This window comes from Carassius auratus, unplaced genomic scaffold, assembly GCF_003368295.1.
Source record: "Carassius auratus strain Wakin unplaced genomic scaffold, ASM336829v1 scaf_tig00029510, whole genome shotgun sequence".
Taxonomy (NCBI): Eukaryota; Metazoa; Chordata; class Actinopteri; order Cypriniformes; family Cyprinidae; genus Carassius; species Carassius auratus.
In genome coordinates, this window is record NW_020525774.1 from 1 (window position 1) to 17,500 (window position 17,500).

At 35.9% G+C, this 17,500-nt stretch overlaps 1 pseudogene; it reads right to left on the reverse strand.

Moving 5' to 3' along the window:
* Window positions 1–497: 497 nt before the first annotated feature.
* Window positions 498–17,500, reverse strand: part of LOC113079855 (potassium/sodium hyperpolarization-activated cyclic nucleotide-gated channel 4-like) — a 19,635-nt pseudogene continuing 2,632 nt past the window's right edge.

Here is a 17,500-nt window from a genome sequence, read left to right on the forward strand (position 1 = left end):
ATCCTGGAAGACACAAGTAAATACTGATTTTCTCTAACCCTGTCCACTGACGCTCAATGGCGCTAATATCACTACAGTCGGACTAAACGAAAACAAGTGCTGAAGACAAGGTAGATTGAAATTTTTGGTTTTCTTATGCCCTCTGCTCCACCTCGGCAGGTCCAAAACATTTGTAGGATGAATAAACAGGTACAACCCCTTAAACACAACCTTAGGATTCAAGATCAGCAATATGTGATCCTCATTAGGGGTGACTCAAAAGGTGTTTTTGGATATTTTCATATGCAGGCTTGAGTGCATGGGTTCCTGCAGAAGAGTCTTTCCGTCCATGCCACTACTATTGACCAACCTCTGGAGGATGAATTTGGCATAGGTATAAATAAATAATCGTCCTTTAGATCTCAATATATGCAGCATTTCACACTCATAGATTATACTTAACATATGTATGTATATATTCATAAGTGAAAAGGGAGAATAACAAAGCAAAAGGAAAGAAATCTAGAGCTCTAAAGTAAAAAACTCTGTAGTTCTTAAAATCACAGTAGTGTTTACAATGATTAAAACAATGCCGAGATGACGGAAGACAAGGTCAAACGCCACACAGAGAAAGATCGCTATGACTGAGTTAGTTAGTTAGGAGGGTGTGATTTAGCTTCACAAATTGGAAGGGAGTTTCGACTGGAGCGGTTCTAGTTCGGAGGGGTGTCCGCCGGAGGTGCATGGGAGAGAAAGTGCAGGTGACGTCCCTATAGAATGAGCACAGCTTTGAGAGCCCGGAGAAGTCTGTACGGGGCCGACCATGTGTCCTGATACTGAGCTACAGGGTTTGGGGGTTAGCGTCGGGGATGAATACGGGGAAAGGCAGTAACCGGGTCCCGAGGGGAAGACTGACCCGTCCCTCTATAGGTTGGGAGCTGGACAGTATGTTCAATTCCTCATAGAAGCGGCCCAACGGAGAGTCTGTGCCGGAAGAGTGGTGACCTGGGAGTTGGCCGGGACAGGAGGACTGCGGGAGAAGCAGGGAGGTGTGAGAGCCGGAAGGGTCACTGTAGTGGAACGTTCTCCCCGTGACGGGGCTCTGGGTAGTCGGACTTTGGGGTGTAGCACGGCGAGGCGTTCGCTGAGCCGTACTGAGCGAGCGAGGCAAGTGCTGACCTTTCTAAAGGAAGGTAGGTGGATAAAGCAGGCGGGATCTGAGATGTCATGGAACTCTGGGGGGCTTGGGAACGGCCGGATGAAGGCGATCCGGGTCGAGGAGTGTGGAAGAGGTTCAACCCAGTGGAAGTCTTGCCCGCTCCGGTCGCAAACTGCTGCAGGGAGCCTGTTTGAGAGGGTTTTGGTGTGGGTTGGACTTGCAACAACTGACTGGGTGCGTGACTGAACAAGCCGTGGATTGGTATTGGATGAGGTTGTAGCCGGGATCCCAGCTGGAAATCCACTAGCAGCTGACACCTCTTTTTGGAGATGTCCTGATTGTGGAGGAGTGCTGGGGGCGACGGCTTTGCCTTTGTCGGCTGTGAATGAAGCTGTGCGGTGCTAGGAGGTTGAAGAAGAGAAGCTTCCCAATGGGAACAATGAAATTTCCGGCTTGCTGATTGGGAACTGGTGGTCCTGATGAGGGCTGCGTGCGGAGGGATGAAGAAGAGACGTATCGACTCCCGACGAATCTTTAATGGGGAGCCGATGGAGAGTCCACCAGTGGATCCGGGATTGCTCCCGAATTTGTACGAATTGTCTGAAACCTCCTAAGCTGGCTGGGCGGCTCGCTCTCGATCCGAGAATGGAAACCGGAGGTCGGAAGAGAGTGGTGGAAGGTGGGGGTGGTGGGTTTAGTGCAATAGCGACCGATTGTGGTTGGCGGCAGCAGCTTGTAGAGGCGCCTGGATCAGGGGAGCCCAGATGACGGGAGTAGGGGACAGAGGAGCAGGCGGCGACGGACTCTGCATCAGGTTTGCGCAGAGAGCCATGTCACGATCATGCTGCACGATCTGCTGGATGATCTCACTTTCCTGGAAGTTCAAAACCCCTGAATTCAAATCATGTTGGACCTTGTGCTGGAGAATAGAGTTCTTCTTCCCTAAGAGATAAAATAAAATCAGAGTTGTAGTCGGCAGAAAAACATTTCTTTTAGAATTTAAGAAACAACACTAAGTTAAAAGTACTGTGATATTACCAAGTTTGGACATGATAGAATGAAAGTTTTATTGTAATTCTATATTTCTGTTATAGTAATTATATGGTGTATAAATTATAGATATCGTTCATTTGCCATGGTATATATCAAAGTACCAGCGGTATTACCATTGTTTAGACATGACGGCATTTGTGATACCATTGTTTTGGTTATAACTCTATACTCTGTTCTAGAATTCTATGGCATATGAATATTCTGATCATTCAGTACCATGGTATATATCAAATTAGCATTTTATTAAAGGAACACTCCGACTTTTTGGGACTTTAGCTTAACGTTAGCTGTGCTCCTACGCCTAGTGAGAATATAGTTCCCAGTATTTATATAAGATTAAAATGGGCTCTGTCTCATATAGCCTTGTTATTTTTATTTGTACACGCTGTGACTATACAGATCACAACACGTTAATAGGAAAATGTTTGCATTATTTTGTCACTTATTGGGATAACTATGCTAACAGTATCCATTTACATCCAGTCTTTGTGCTAAGCTAGGCTAGCGGTGGGTGCGTCAAATAACACTTACAGAACGCACAGAAATGAAAAAGGTATGTATGGACTTATCTAACTCTGGGGGCTACTGTGAATAAGCTAAAGTCCCAAAAAGTCGGAGTGTTCCTTTAACTTGTTTTTGTACATTATAGCATGGTAATACCGTGGTTTTGTTGCAACACTATATTTTTTCCTGTAACTCTATGGTATGTGAATATGGTAATCGTTCGGTACCATGGTACAGTATATATCAAAGTACCATGGTATTACCATTATTTTGGACATGATAGCATGCTAATGCAATTGTTTTGTTTTAACTATATTGTGTTATATAATTCTATGGTATATATTTATGATAATTGATTCAGTACCATAGGATTATATCAAAGTATCATAATGTACCAACTTTTGGTACAAAATCAATATATATCGTCTACATATATAAGGCTTATGTATGTCAGTACTAACTCATTTGTTAGTATTTTAGCTGCATTGCACTCTTCCTTCAAACAGATCATTGGCTCTTTTAATAATACCGACCAAAAACGGGTATTATTCACCCTCAGGAGATGCCTTGAATATTAAATATCAAACGCAGCACTCTGTTCGATCTGTCTACTGTTTCATCAGCGCTTTGATTCATCTCACACTCCACACTTCTCCTGTTAAACAGGTCTAGGAGCCTGGGCTCGCCTCGAGACGGCTCCGAGCGCAATCAGAGACGGCGGGGGCGTTCGTGGTGAGCACACGGGCCGAATCGAAATAGCTCAGCGTAGCAGTGGGCAGATCGTTCCTGCCGGCTGACCGTCCCCCACTGCTGAGCCCCAGATAAGAAAGAGTACAATAACAGAGAACAGACACCACCTCTACCTTACGCAGGACTGATACAAACAAGAGACCAAGAGCCTGGATGAGCAGAGGGCACTTTGCTATGTTTGGTAATGTTGTGCTATCACTTACTACTGTAATCACACTGAGCCAATGCGGAGCCGAGCACCACACAAGAGACTTTTGATCTTCAGGCAATAGATTATTGAAAAAACAAAAAGCTCCTTTACAGAGTGCACTTGATGCAATTCTTGATGCAACTTTTCTGAATTAGTTGAGTGATTTTCACAGAAATATATCTGGGTCCTAAAGGGGGTTTATATGGTAGCCTAGCACTTAGGGACCAATTCTCACTAGTTGCATACTAGTATGCATATTACTAGTATATTGGCTGTTCATTAGTATTTATAAAGCACATATAAATGGCTTATTCTGTATGATCATGTTTTAGATCTCTAAACTTAACAACTACCTTACTAACTATTAATAAACAGCAAATTAGGAGTTTATTGCGGCACGAGATCACACACAGACAGACTCGTACATGCATTTGTATGGACTCTCCATAGGAGTAATGTTTTTTATACTTAACTGTACAAACTATATTTTTATTGCCCTAGGGGTGGTAACCCTACACCTAAACCTACCCCTCACAGAAAAATACTGGCGTTTTTTATTTTATTTCAGAAAACACTGTTTTGTATGTTTTTAAACCTTTTGTTTTACAGGGACACGGGAAGTGATCTCATAAAGCATGTTTACGTTGTAGAACCCATGTCTCTATACACATGTGTGTCCTCATACACCATACACACACACTATACTGATAAAATAAATATTTATATATGAAAAAAACAACAAGTTTTTGTTCGGAAGGACAGTTCTCATATTCTGTCCTTCCCAGAATGCCTTAAAGCAATTGTCTGATTCTTTACAAATAATTCACTAGTTCTTATTTTCTTCATAATAATCTGCAAAATCAACAACTGGATTAGAGTTAAACACAGAGTGGGAGTTTAGTTTAGCTTCAGTTTTAAACAGTTTACAGCTAAAGAAATGCATTATAATGAGGTCATAGCTGTTCCTGATTCAAGTTATGTTTATTTATTAGAATGGAGTTTAAAAGGTCTCACCGATGCGGTCCAGGCGGTCCAGAGCAACGGTTTCGAATGCTCTCCTCATCATGGGATACTCCTCCAGGACCTCGTTGAAGTTGTCCACAGACAGCGAGTACAGACGGCAGTACGTGTCGGCCCGGACGCTAGCTGTGCGTCGACCTCGGGTCAGCAGACAAATCTCTGAAGGACAGAAGATATGAACTCATCAGTGCCAGAGTCTCAAAACAAAACAACAAAAAAACTCAGGTCAGATGCAAAATAAGATGCATTCAAACCGTGCTTATACATAATATAAATATAATATATTTTGCATTTATTATAACATTTATTATCGTCATTTGCATTTAGAATTATAAGACATTTATAAAAATGTCACCCTGGCAGATAATATATTTTTTATATTTAGGTTAGAAATGCAAATTATAATCACTTCTTATTATTTGCATTTATAATTATACTAAATTGCATTTATAACATGCATTCATATACATTTCATATTGGCAGAGTTGTAAGAATACAGTTTTTCTTTAAGTTATTAATGCAAATAATTTAATAAATAATAAATGCATTTGGTCACATTTTATTTTGGGGAACAATTTCCATTATTAATTTACTGTTAACTATAACTTCTGCCACAATAAACTCCTAAATTGCTGCGTATGAGGCATTAATATGTGCTTTATAAGTGCAACCAATATGCTATTAATATGCATGTGACTTAATAGTAATAAAAGTGAGAATTAGTCCCTAAACTAAAGTGTTACCATGCATTCATCATGAAATTATTTATTACATGCATTTATAAATATTATACACTGTTTGACTGGTTTGTAGTAATATTTTCCCGTTTAACAAGGCACTGGAATGACATGTCGGCTGGACACACAGAAGTGAAGCCGGATTTGTTCCAGAATGATTTTGGTGATCTCACACTGACCTCCGTTTAGCTCATGGCAGCGTTTCCATTAGCGTTATTATCTCTGACTCATCAAAATAAAACCACATCAATGTCCCGCAGGAAATCCGTTTGGAATAAACATGATGCAGAAGAGTCAGGATTATATTAAAGAGACAGTTCATCCAAAAAAGGAAAATTCTGTCATGATTTACTAACCATTGTGTCGTTCCAAACCAGCATGAGTTTCTTTCTTAAGTCGAACAAAAAAGAAGATATTCTGAAGAATGTTGCTGGTAACCATTGACTTCTCTAGTATAAGAAAAAAAAATGGCTATGGCAACTGAATTTTAATTTTTGGGGGTACTGTACCTTTACATATTGAACATTAAACATTTGTTTGATTAATAGAGCAAAACACAAATTGTATAACTTATTATAGACATCCTAATCCGGGGAACTTTAAAAAATACCATGAAACAAACAAATACAGCATGTACCATGGCAGTATAGATATAATTCTTTAATTATTTTTGCTGCAATTCAACAAAAAAAAAAGGGTTTATATATTAAGACTTTAGACTGTAATTCTATTTGTAATGTCCTGTCATTTCTGCATAATTCCACGGGTTTGAATGAACAGGAACATTAGGACTTAAAAACGAACAAATAAGCCAGAATAGACAAAACACACACACACACACACACACACACACAGATAAATCAGTGAACCTGTGCGACACTTTCTCTGTAAAAAGCTCTCAATGTGTGAGTGTGTAATGCGAGTCTGAGAGCTCGAGTCTTGAGAGGATTAAAAGCACAGCAGCCTCACACACACACACACACACACACACGCGTGATCCTGTCTCAGATCAGATTTAGTCTAGAGAGAGTGACACAAGATGACAACACTGATGAGACACCGTATTCGATTCTCTTCCTCCTCTGAGATTACACAGATCTGAGGGATTTTCCCACAGAAATCCTTCCAGATCGGATCGAATCAAACACTTCCGATCATGACATTTGACTTAGAATGACCTACACACACACACACACACACACACACACACTCATGCCACGCTTTGATATTGTACTGCAGATTGAAGCTTTTATCCAAAGAGGCTGACGGCACATGTATTACAGTTAGTCCACCTGCAGCATGTGTGTGTGTGTGTGTGTGTGTGTGTGTGTGTGTCAGAATTAACTTGAGTTAAAAACAAGGCTTTCCGTTTCTTTCCCAGCATGCACTGGTGCTAGGACATGAAGACTGGAGATGGTCAGGAGCGTGTATGTGAAATGCAGATTAACGCTGGCGTTGTGGTAGAGATGCTTTGTGTGTTAACTTTCCATCACTTCCAGCAGAGGTCAGAGGTCGCGAGGCACACACTAGCTGTACTTAGCAACGGTCAGCGGGTCACATGCGGCTAAATGCATCGTTGCTTAAACAGAAACCACTCAATGAAAAAGTGTAGAGTGTCGCAGTCCTGACCTTTGACCTCACCTAAGGCTTTTGTCACATCGATTCGACCAAATTACCCACAAATCACCTGAGACATAACGTCATGTGACATTTCTGATTGTTAAGTCGTGCTGCACAATGTTTGTGGAAACGGTGATGCGTTTTATTTTTCAGCATTCACAGATGAATAAGCCGTTCAGAAGTTTTCACTTTTGTTATGTTTAATCCATTATTATGATTATTAAAGCTGGACGAATGTGTGTGAGTGCTTGAGTGCAGGATCCACGTTTGGGATTCATTTGTACCTCCAAAATAAGATCCGTCTGACAGCTTGGTCTCGCTGTTTCCTTTAGTGAGGACGCTCACCACGCCGTGCTGGATGAAGTACATCTTCCTTCCCATGGTTCCCTCCCGTATGATGTAATCTCCAGGTTGGAAGACCTCGAAGCGAAGTTTGGTGAGCGTCGACGTCACAAAGTTGGGATCCGCGTTGGCGAACAGCGGCATCGACGCCACCAGCTTCCGACAGTTGAAGTTCACGATCTCCTGCGAAGGGAACAGCAAAATGGAAATGCACCTTCTGCATGAACACAGTACGGTAACACATACATTACCCAGCATGCACCTGTGTGTCCTCACCTCTCTCAGTGGCTCATTCAGTTCTCCCAGAATGCTCTCTTCATCAAACATCTTCCCCTGGTATCTGTGCTCGTAGTAATCGTGGATCCGCTGCCTCATGTCCGCTGGAAGCTTATGGAAGGACATGTACTGCTCCACCTGCTTGTACTGCACACACACACACACACACACACACACACACTTTGAAACATGATGATTTCTTGCTGATGTAACATTAATAACATTAAACAACACTGTATCAGTGATTAGTGAACACTTTTTGTTACTAACTACTACTTACTAACTGACTAGTTTTTGTTTAATTTATTTTTGCATACATAAAACAAATACATATTATAATACATTATATTTTAAAAATAAAAAAATGTTTCATTTAAAATGCTTTATATTAAATATTTTGTATATTATATATTTATATTTTTTTTTCTTGTATATAATATTTTTTTAAATACTTTTTTAAAACTGACTAGTTCATGGTTAATTTATTTATGCATAAAAAATATCAATACATATTATATTATATTATATTATATTATATTATATTATATTATATTATATACAAATATTTCATTTAAAATGCTTTATATTATATATTTTGTATATTATTTTTATCATTTTTTCTAACGGACTAGTTTATGGTTAATGCATTTATGCATAACTAAAACTAATTCATATCATCAAATGTTTAATTTAAAATGTTTCATATATTATAATTTTTATCATTTCAGATATTATTTTGACTTGTGGATTATGTGTAAACATCTGCTATGTTAAATGTTGCATTTTAAATGATTTATTTTAATCCATTAAATTATTTATTAAATGTAATTATTTTCTTAAATGTAACTACATGCGTTAAAACATGCGTTAATGCATTAAAACATTTTGAAACTTAAAAATGGCTATTTATTTTCTCATTTTGAAAAGTATATTATATTAGCTCTATTATTCTATAAATTCAGATCATATTTTGACTATATGTAAACATCTGTTATAAATATAAACAGCACTAAAAAAACACATGCATTTTATATAATTCCATGTATTGTGTTACAAGATACAAGGCATATGTAAAAGGTGAAAGGTAAAATTAATATAATTATTAATATATTTTTATGATTCATTAAATAATTATTCTACTACATTTAAAAAAAATGTTTTCATAAATAAACTATTAAATATGTATATTTATTTGACAATGTTTAAGTTGTAAGCATTTATTTACATTTATTTTTTTATATTTTTTTTTGCATTAAATGCATTATAGTTAGTAGAATCAGAAAAACCTGCCAGCGAGTGTATATGAGACACAGTGAGAGAGGAACAGGAAGATCAAAGGTTTCTAGAATACAGAGCAACAGTGCTGAGATCTTCACTGACCTACGCACACACACACACACACTCCTGCTGAATTACAATTACCAACTCACACACACGTTATGCATCAGTTTAACATGCACAGCTATAATCCAACACAGAAAGCACACGACGATACATATTTGGATGTAATGAATGTGTTGCGACCGTATTGTGAACACACACACACAAACACACAAACACACACCAGAGTTACTATATTTCCTGTTGTAGAGTTTAAAGCTGATTAAAATGACTACAAACTTGAAGTGGTAAAAGCATTAAGTGATACAAGCTCCTCCTCCTGAATTTGCTCTCAACAAATCACATGTGTTCTATTTATTCAGTGTCATCTTGAGTAGCTCCGCCCACAGCCTCATCTCATTGGTCCAAAATGCTGCTCCACATAAATATATCTTACACATCATCTTTTCTGATTGGCTGATGTGTCACTGAAAACTAAAACACATTTGTGTAACTCTAAGAACACAATGAACTACCTTCCCCTGTTCATGTGCACATCTCAATGAAGCTGTTCCATCGACTGTGACGGCTCACCTACAAACCACACACACACACACACACACACACACACACACACACTGACCTCTGCAAGTGTGTGCTGATTTTTAATCAGGCTCTGCCCATGGATCATATTCAGCACACACACACACACACACACACACACACACACACACACACACACACACACACACACACACACACACACACACACACACACACACAGAAGCTGACTGAAAATGTGATTATATATATCAGTATAAATATAACAATAATAATAACATTGATAATTGTATTAAATAAAATAAGACATATTACAGTTTGTTATTTCACTGGAAAATAATAAAAGTATAAAAAAAAATATTAATAATTTCTGAGGGTTGGCATTTTTTTGTAATAATAATAATAACAAAAACAATAACAACATCAATAACAAAAATAAATAACTATTATTAATATTTTTATGTAAATATTATTAAGAAAATATATGAAAATAATATTAAAATGTTTAAAAAAAATAAGAAATATATCTACTCTAGTGTTTCATTGTAGAATTAGTAGTAGCAGTAGCAGAAATAGTGTTAATAAAAATATTAATAATAATAATTATAATAATTATATTGATAATATATATATATACATATATATATATATATATATATATATATATATATATATATATATATATATATATATATATATATATAGTTTTTTTTTACAAAATAAGAATAGTTACTACTGTAATATTTGTTTGTAAAATGTAAAATAAATCTAATATTTAAGTCATAGTATAATAATAATAATAATCAAAATATGAAACTAAATAAGAAATATTGCATACATTGACATATCATTGATATCAAGTCCACAAATGTGCTGAGACGAATAAGATAAATTCTTATCAATTATTATAATAATTATATTTTAATAATAATTTTGATGCCGTGATCATAAACAGGCCACCCCAGCATCCTCCAGCGGTATCCATGGCTACAGCTGGTTACCGTGTGAACGGGATGAATTTGCATCACAGGCTGTGACTGGTCTCTATAGAGTCCATCGAAAGACTCGTCTGTTTCAGGTAAACTGCTGCTCAACGCTTCGTCTGCCTTGCTTTCCAGAAGCAAGAGGATAAAAGTAGCTCCCACACACACATATCTACCTCCATGGAGCTTTTATTTAGTCCCAAACAATCTGTTTTTGCATCTTAATTTCAATAAATGGTCTGGAAACATAGTGTATCAAACCCTTATTTAAACAGTGCACAGCATTATTATGAGATATTTAAAATGCAGAATAAAATGCAGGATTCACAAAGCTCTCATAAAGGTTGCTGCGCTTAATTTAGGTCACAGTGACCCACAAACTGTAATTAACCAGGCTCACATCGGCTAATATCTTAGGATACAACATATTTCAGTATTATTGAGATGCTATAACAGTTTCGCTTTTAGTCTGTTTTTATTTCTATATTTGCATTTTAATTTAAGTTAAAGTTTTAGTAGTTTTGTTGTGTTTTGTAAATTTTGTTATGGCCATAACGGAAACATTGAAACAATGGAAACAACCTGAACATTGTTTGATTCTGTTGAGAGTTTTGGATTTCTCTTTTTATCCAATTTAATGAATTAAATGTTGTAGAAAATCTTATTACATCTTAATTGGAATCTACAGATGCAAACAGATAAAATGCAATAAAGTAATCACTTTAAAGTGTATCTTGGATTATTTCTTTACATCAGTCTGAAGCAGCACATCAGGAAAAGCCAAATAAACCAAAATCAACCAGTGCATGAAAAAAAGTGCATGTTTTTTCTAGCGTCTTGCCTTAAAGTTGCAGTCCGTAACTTTTTTTGGTTAAAAATGATCCAAAATCTATTTTTGAGCAAGTACATAACCAGTTTCCTTACTTTAGCCCGATTCACAACGTTAAACCTGTTCAAATGTGTTATAATTTGAGGGGTTTTGGTAGGTTTCCGCAGGAAATGTTGTATATTGTATATTTGTATTTTTTTATATTGATCATTTTTATATATTTTATTATTATTATTATTTTTTTAAATTCTTTTTACATTTCATATAATTATATTACTTGTACTTAATTTGTAATTATTTATATTTAATTTGTAAATATTTTTTATATTTCTGTTTTATTTTCTATATTTAATTTTGATAGTAACATTTTGTAATAACAATTTAATTTAATTTAATTTAATTTAATTTAATTTAATTTAATTTAATTTAATTTAATTTAATTTAATTTAATTTTTGCCAGTTAATGTTTATGAAAATGTTATTTGTTAAATGTAGAAACACCTCTGAAGAAGCGCTGCATCTGCCACAGATCTATTCCTAATGATGTCATCACCACAAATTCAAGCGGCAAAGAAAAGCGACCATGAAAGTGTGTGAGTGCGGTGAAACATAGAGCGAGGGAGTGCTTTCAGAGGACGAAAGTGGAGTTCGGCAGAAGACTAAATGAGATTAGTGCCATGGGGATAAAACAACCTCTGAAATCTGCCAGCATCTCTTCTTCCTGCTGATACAGGAAGTTTCGAAAGGGCTTCTCTTTTGCTTTCTCTGACACACAGACTTGACATCTACGGAATACAATCAGCTTTAAAGTTTTCATTCATCAGCCCCAAGGATATTCAAGTATAATTGACAAGTGTTAATTAAAGATTCAGAGTGAATGATGGACAGGGATGCTTACGCCGCTTGGGACCGACAGGTCAAAACACGCTGCTTTTGAAAGCGCGCACACACACACACACACACACACACACACACTCACTCATGCACGCACACACGCACACACACACACACACACACCAGAGGAGCTCTCTCATGGGAATTTCATCAAACCAGATAAAAGAAAGAGCAAAAGCCTGAAAATCTGGGAGTCAAACTAGAAAAAATGTAAATGATGTTGTTTCTAGTTTAATATTGTCATCCTCAATGTTTTGTGCCAGATAACTGATAACAGTTTAATTTATATACTATACACATTATAATCTAAAAACAGCTTCAGATGTAGGTTTCTTGGAGTGGATTACATTGGATTATTTTTTTTCGAACGGGATACTTCACTCAAAAGAAATGGGGAGTTTCAGGAGAGTATTTTCTCCAACACTGCTCTCTTTAATAAGGCTTTACCGTCTCGTTCTCTCCCACGCCATCTGAAGGTGAAAAGTCTTTGATTTGAGATGATAACGTATTCTTGTCTCCACATGAAAGAGCATGTGTGAGTCAACTGTGCTGTCCCACGTCTGATGATCCACGGCTGCATCCCAATTCACAAACATGTGTGACGTATTAAAGGTGCATCGTTTTCTGCCGATGCACATTTATTCCTACAGTAAGATTAAACAAAACAATTGTATTTTGGCCACAGTTTTTGCAATAAACAGTATGTACATATAATTTTATATTAAAATTAAAATGATAACAAATTACATCAAATGTATTTTATGAATGTGCATCTGTAACGGCACACTTTCATATTAACATCCCGTTAGTAATAGAGTATGATTGAGTACGATATTTCATGCATTTTTGCAAGTAATTAAAAAATAGCTCTCAAAGGGTAAGTTCACCCAAAAATGAAAATCTTGATCAAAACCTGACCTTTTACAAAACATGTGACTCTGGGCCACAAAACATGTCTTGGGTTTGAATGAATTAGCTTTCCATTGATGTGTGGTGTGTTAATTAATTAATAGATAAAACTATCTGAAAATCTGGGATCAGTGTGTTATTGATTCACGATGCAATCCAGCTCACGAATAAAGCGTTCAGTGCTATTTGTGAACTGATTTAACATGGTTTTATCTTCTTTTTCCTTCAGTCCCAGTCTCTCTCTCTCTCTCTTTATGAAGCTAATATTAGCCAGCGCTGATAGACACGAGCGCAGTACAACACAACCCTCCATTCACTGCAGATTATAGCTGGCCATTCTCATGATAATGTCATCCACCGAGCTGCAAATATTAGCTTCTTTCTATTATTTTACACATAACCGCGCTTGTGCAAGATGTTTCTGGTGAGATCTGGACTTTTAAAGAGCTTTGAAAATATATTCATAATTTCAACAAATCTAATGTATCTAAGTGTGTCATCTAGATACGGCTTAGGGATTTTAACTGAAGACACTGATTTTATGCATGGAAGAATATGAAAGAGAAATAACATAAATTAAATTTCATCATAATACACGGCTATGCTTGAATGTCTGTCATGCAGCCGGATCACAAACTACTTAAGAATTAATTTCATGCATCAAAAAATTATAAAAAATTAAATAAAATTGACAATAAAAATAAAATATATTAATTAATTAATAAACAAATTAATTAATTAATTTTATCATAATACATGGCTATGTTTGAATGTCTATTATGGAGCCAGATTACAAACTACTTAAAGAATTTAAGGAGATTTTAACAAGCAAAACATATATATATATATATATATATGTGTGTGTGTGTGTGTGTGTGTGTGTGTGTGTGTGTGTGTGTGTGTGTGAGATGTATAAGTATAATTAGTTTAACTGCTGATTTTGTAAATAGTTACAAAAGATTAAGGTATTACATTTTATAATTTAAAATAAGAAGTTTTTAAAAAAAATTATTTAATAATTATTTAATAGTTATTTAAAGGTTCAGATTAAATGACCTAAACTTAGGAATTTTTTTTTGTAGCATGATATTTGGTATATTTACAAATGTATTCGTTTATAGAAATATATAAATATTAAATAATATTAATTTTTTTTTTCTTTTGATATCTGTCCTGAGATATTAAAATTATTTCCCTGCCCTGTGCATCTATCTATGTGTGTGTGTGTGTGTGTGTGTGTGTGTGTGTGTGTGTGTGTGTGTGTGTGTGTGTGTGTGTGTGTGTGTGTGTGTGTGTGTGCGTGTGTGTGTGTTTTACTCCATGTGAATTCTTCACAAACCAGACGTCACATGGCTGTTCTGGAGCATGTGAGGTTTCCATCAGGTTACGTCTCATCTTTCCTGGACAAGGAAAGGGTTCTGTCACTCAGCCAGGTGTGTGTGTGTGTGTGTGTCGTTCTGTCTCTATCTGTTAAACACACACACACACACACAGTCTTTCCTTTCTATGTGTCTTCCGACAGCTCAGGGAAATGTTCTGAGAGCACATTAGTCAAGCTAAACGACGGACACACCTCCCTCACCTCCAGATTGATCTGTGTTTACCGTGCTAACGTCTCCTCCACAGGATTCCTGGCTCCAGGGTCTGAACCGAGAGAAGCGTTGCGATGGGAGCAGGTTGCAATGGGACGGGCGGCGCATTAACGGATCCACCCAGACAACAAACTGCTGGTTAACCCACTGAATCTCCAAAAACAGGCCAACAGACCAGACGAAACGAGACGAGACCAGGATGTACCGGACAGAGTGCACAGCCGACTCATTATCAGGATGAAGGAGTTTGTGAAATTCTTCTAAACCAGATGACAGAATTAAACTGGAACGATCATTCATTCTCTAAACAGTTGCACCACTTTTGCATGAGTCTGCATAAGACAGAAATTTTTAATGTACACATATATTAAAAAGTTAATTAATGATGCTATACTGTATACCAGCAATTCAGTTCAACTAGAAAATACACTGACATTTTTGTTTTGAAAGAAGTCTCTTCTGCTCACCGAGTCTGCATTTATTTGTTCAAAAAATACTTTTTAAATAGTGAAATATTATTATGATTATAACATGTGTTTTCTATGCGAATATCTGTTAAAGTGTAATTTATTTCTGTGATGCACAGCTGTATTTTTTGTAGGATTGGGGGAGAGATTTTAAAGATGAGATCTGTTTAACGTCTCAGACTGAACCGAGATGAAATGTAGTGCAAACTGAGTTTCGGATTGAGATCACAACAATGTGCTAACTTCAAATGCATGATTTAAGAATAAATCACCAGTCACCTCTTCAGTATTACAGTAGTTCTCATCATTCACTCGTCTCTCCGTGTCTCCTATTTTTACCCTTATGACACAAAAACAATTTCCTGAAAATTCTCTCGAAGAGCATCCCATGTCCCTCTTTATGTGCTTTTAGTCTGCTTTTACTTTTACTATTGCACATATTTTTTTAATGCACACATTTTTTTTCTCTTGCTGGATCACAAAACCATTAAAGGAGGGACCCAAACCACATCTACAGACCAGAAGATCAGAGAAACACAATACGGTAAAATACTGTAAAAAACAACACAAGCACCGTAGCTTGGGCCCCATGAAATCTCTTTTATTTTTCCTAAATGTAATTAAAAAAAATTCACAGATTGTATTTTTTTTTCTAGATTCTGTTTTAATGGTTTAAATAAATTTGAATAATCATACAAAATATGTCTAATTAATTTAATTCATCAAATTTGAAAATATAATAATTGATCAAAATTGCAACAATAATTTTCCCCATGATATATGTTTTTTTTTTTTTGCTTTAGAAATTCTTATTTTCAAAAACAGTGGTACTGAAATTAATACATAATGTTTTTAATACATTTAAAAGAAATTTAATTTAATTTTAATTTTAATAATTTAATACATTTATTAAAATTAATTAAAATATATATATATTTAAATTATTATTATTTTTTTTTTCCAAACAAAGTGCTGCACAACAGAGGATTACTGTTTAGGGATTAATGGACGAAAAAATTGTCTGAAATGTTTGTAAAAAATGTAAAATTAATACACATTGTAAAATCATGTTTTATTGTTAATACTTTGACAAGTATGTTCGGCTGTCCAATAGTGATATATTTCTGTCATAATTTCTTCAAGTTAAGCTGGACTTTTATTTTGGCGGGTTGTAGTACACACCTTTGAGTTCTGTGTATCCGACATTCGTTTTTTTACCAAAGAAATGGTTAAATGTGAAACTGTGGTGCTCCTCCACACATCATATAGACATCATAGAAAACTACAGAAGTGCAACTACAAAAACAACTCTGTTTTATTGAAACTGGAGCGTGAATGCTGCATGATGATGCACATCCTCAAGTTTAATACTTGGTGTTGTTTCAGAAAGCCCTTCTGAATTTATTTTCAATCACCAGAGCTAAATCTCCCCGTCACTGCATATTAAAATCTGCTCTCTGGAGTTGGTTGTTTATGTGCTGTTATAAGTGCATTATTATGAATTAAAGTAGTCGGCAGGAACTGTGGTAATCTTGTTAGTGTCACGCCGTCATCCAGCTGGACTCATATTCTACATAATTGACTTTCTTCCTTCACAGATTTTCTTGCTTCATGAATTTAACCTCACAGTTTCAAAGTTTGAACTCTCTAACTGAGTTTGTAGTTCTTTTAATAATTCACTTTATTGCTACATACAGTAGCAACCACCAAGAAAAGACCTGGTACCCACATTTATTTGATCCAAAATACAGCAAGAGCAGTAAAATTGTGATATATTTTTACTATTTAAAATAACTGCTTTCTATTCGACTATATTTTAATATGTAATTTATTCCTGCGATTTCAAAACGGATTTTTTTGCATCATTACTCCAATCGCATCATCCTTCAGAAATCATGCTAATAGAGTAATTATTATTATAATGTTGAAAACAGCTGAGTAGAATGGTTTCAGGTTTCATCGATGAATAGAAAGTTCAGAATAAGGAATCGTTTGTAACATTTATCATTGATTTAAAACATCTTTGTTCAATAAAAGTATTACCGTATTTTTCGGACTATAAGTCGCACCTGAGTATAAGTCGCATCAGTCCAAAAATACATCACGACGAGGAAAAAACATATATAAGTCGCACTGGACTATAAGTCGCATTTATTTAGAACCAAGAGAAAACATTACCATCTCCAGCCACGAGAGGGCGCTCTATGTGTTCAGTGTAGACTACAGGAGAACTGAGCAGCATAGAGCGCCCTCTGGTGGCTGGAGACGGTAATGTTTTCTATTGGTTCATTTCTCTTGGTTCATGTCAAATTAAT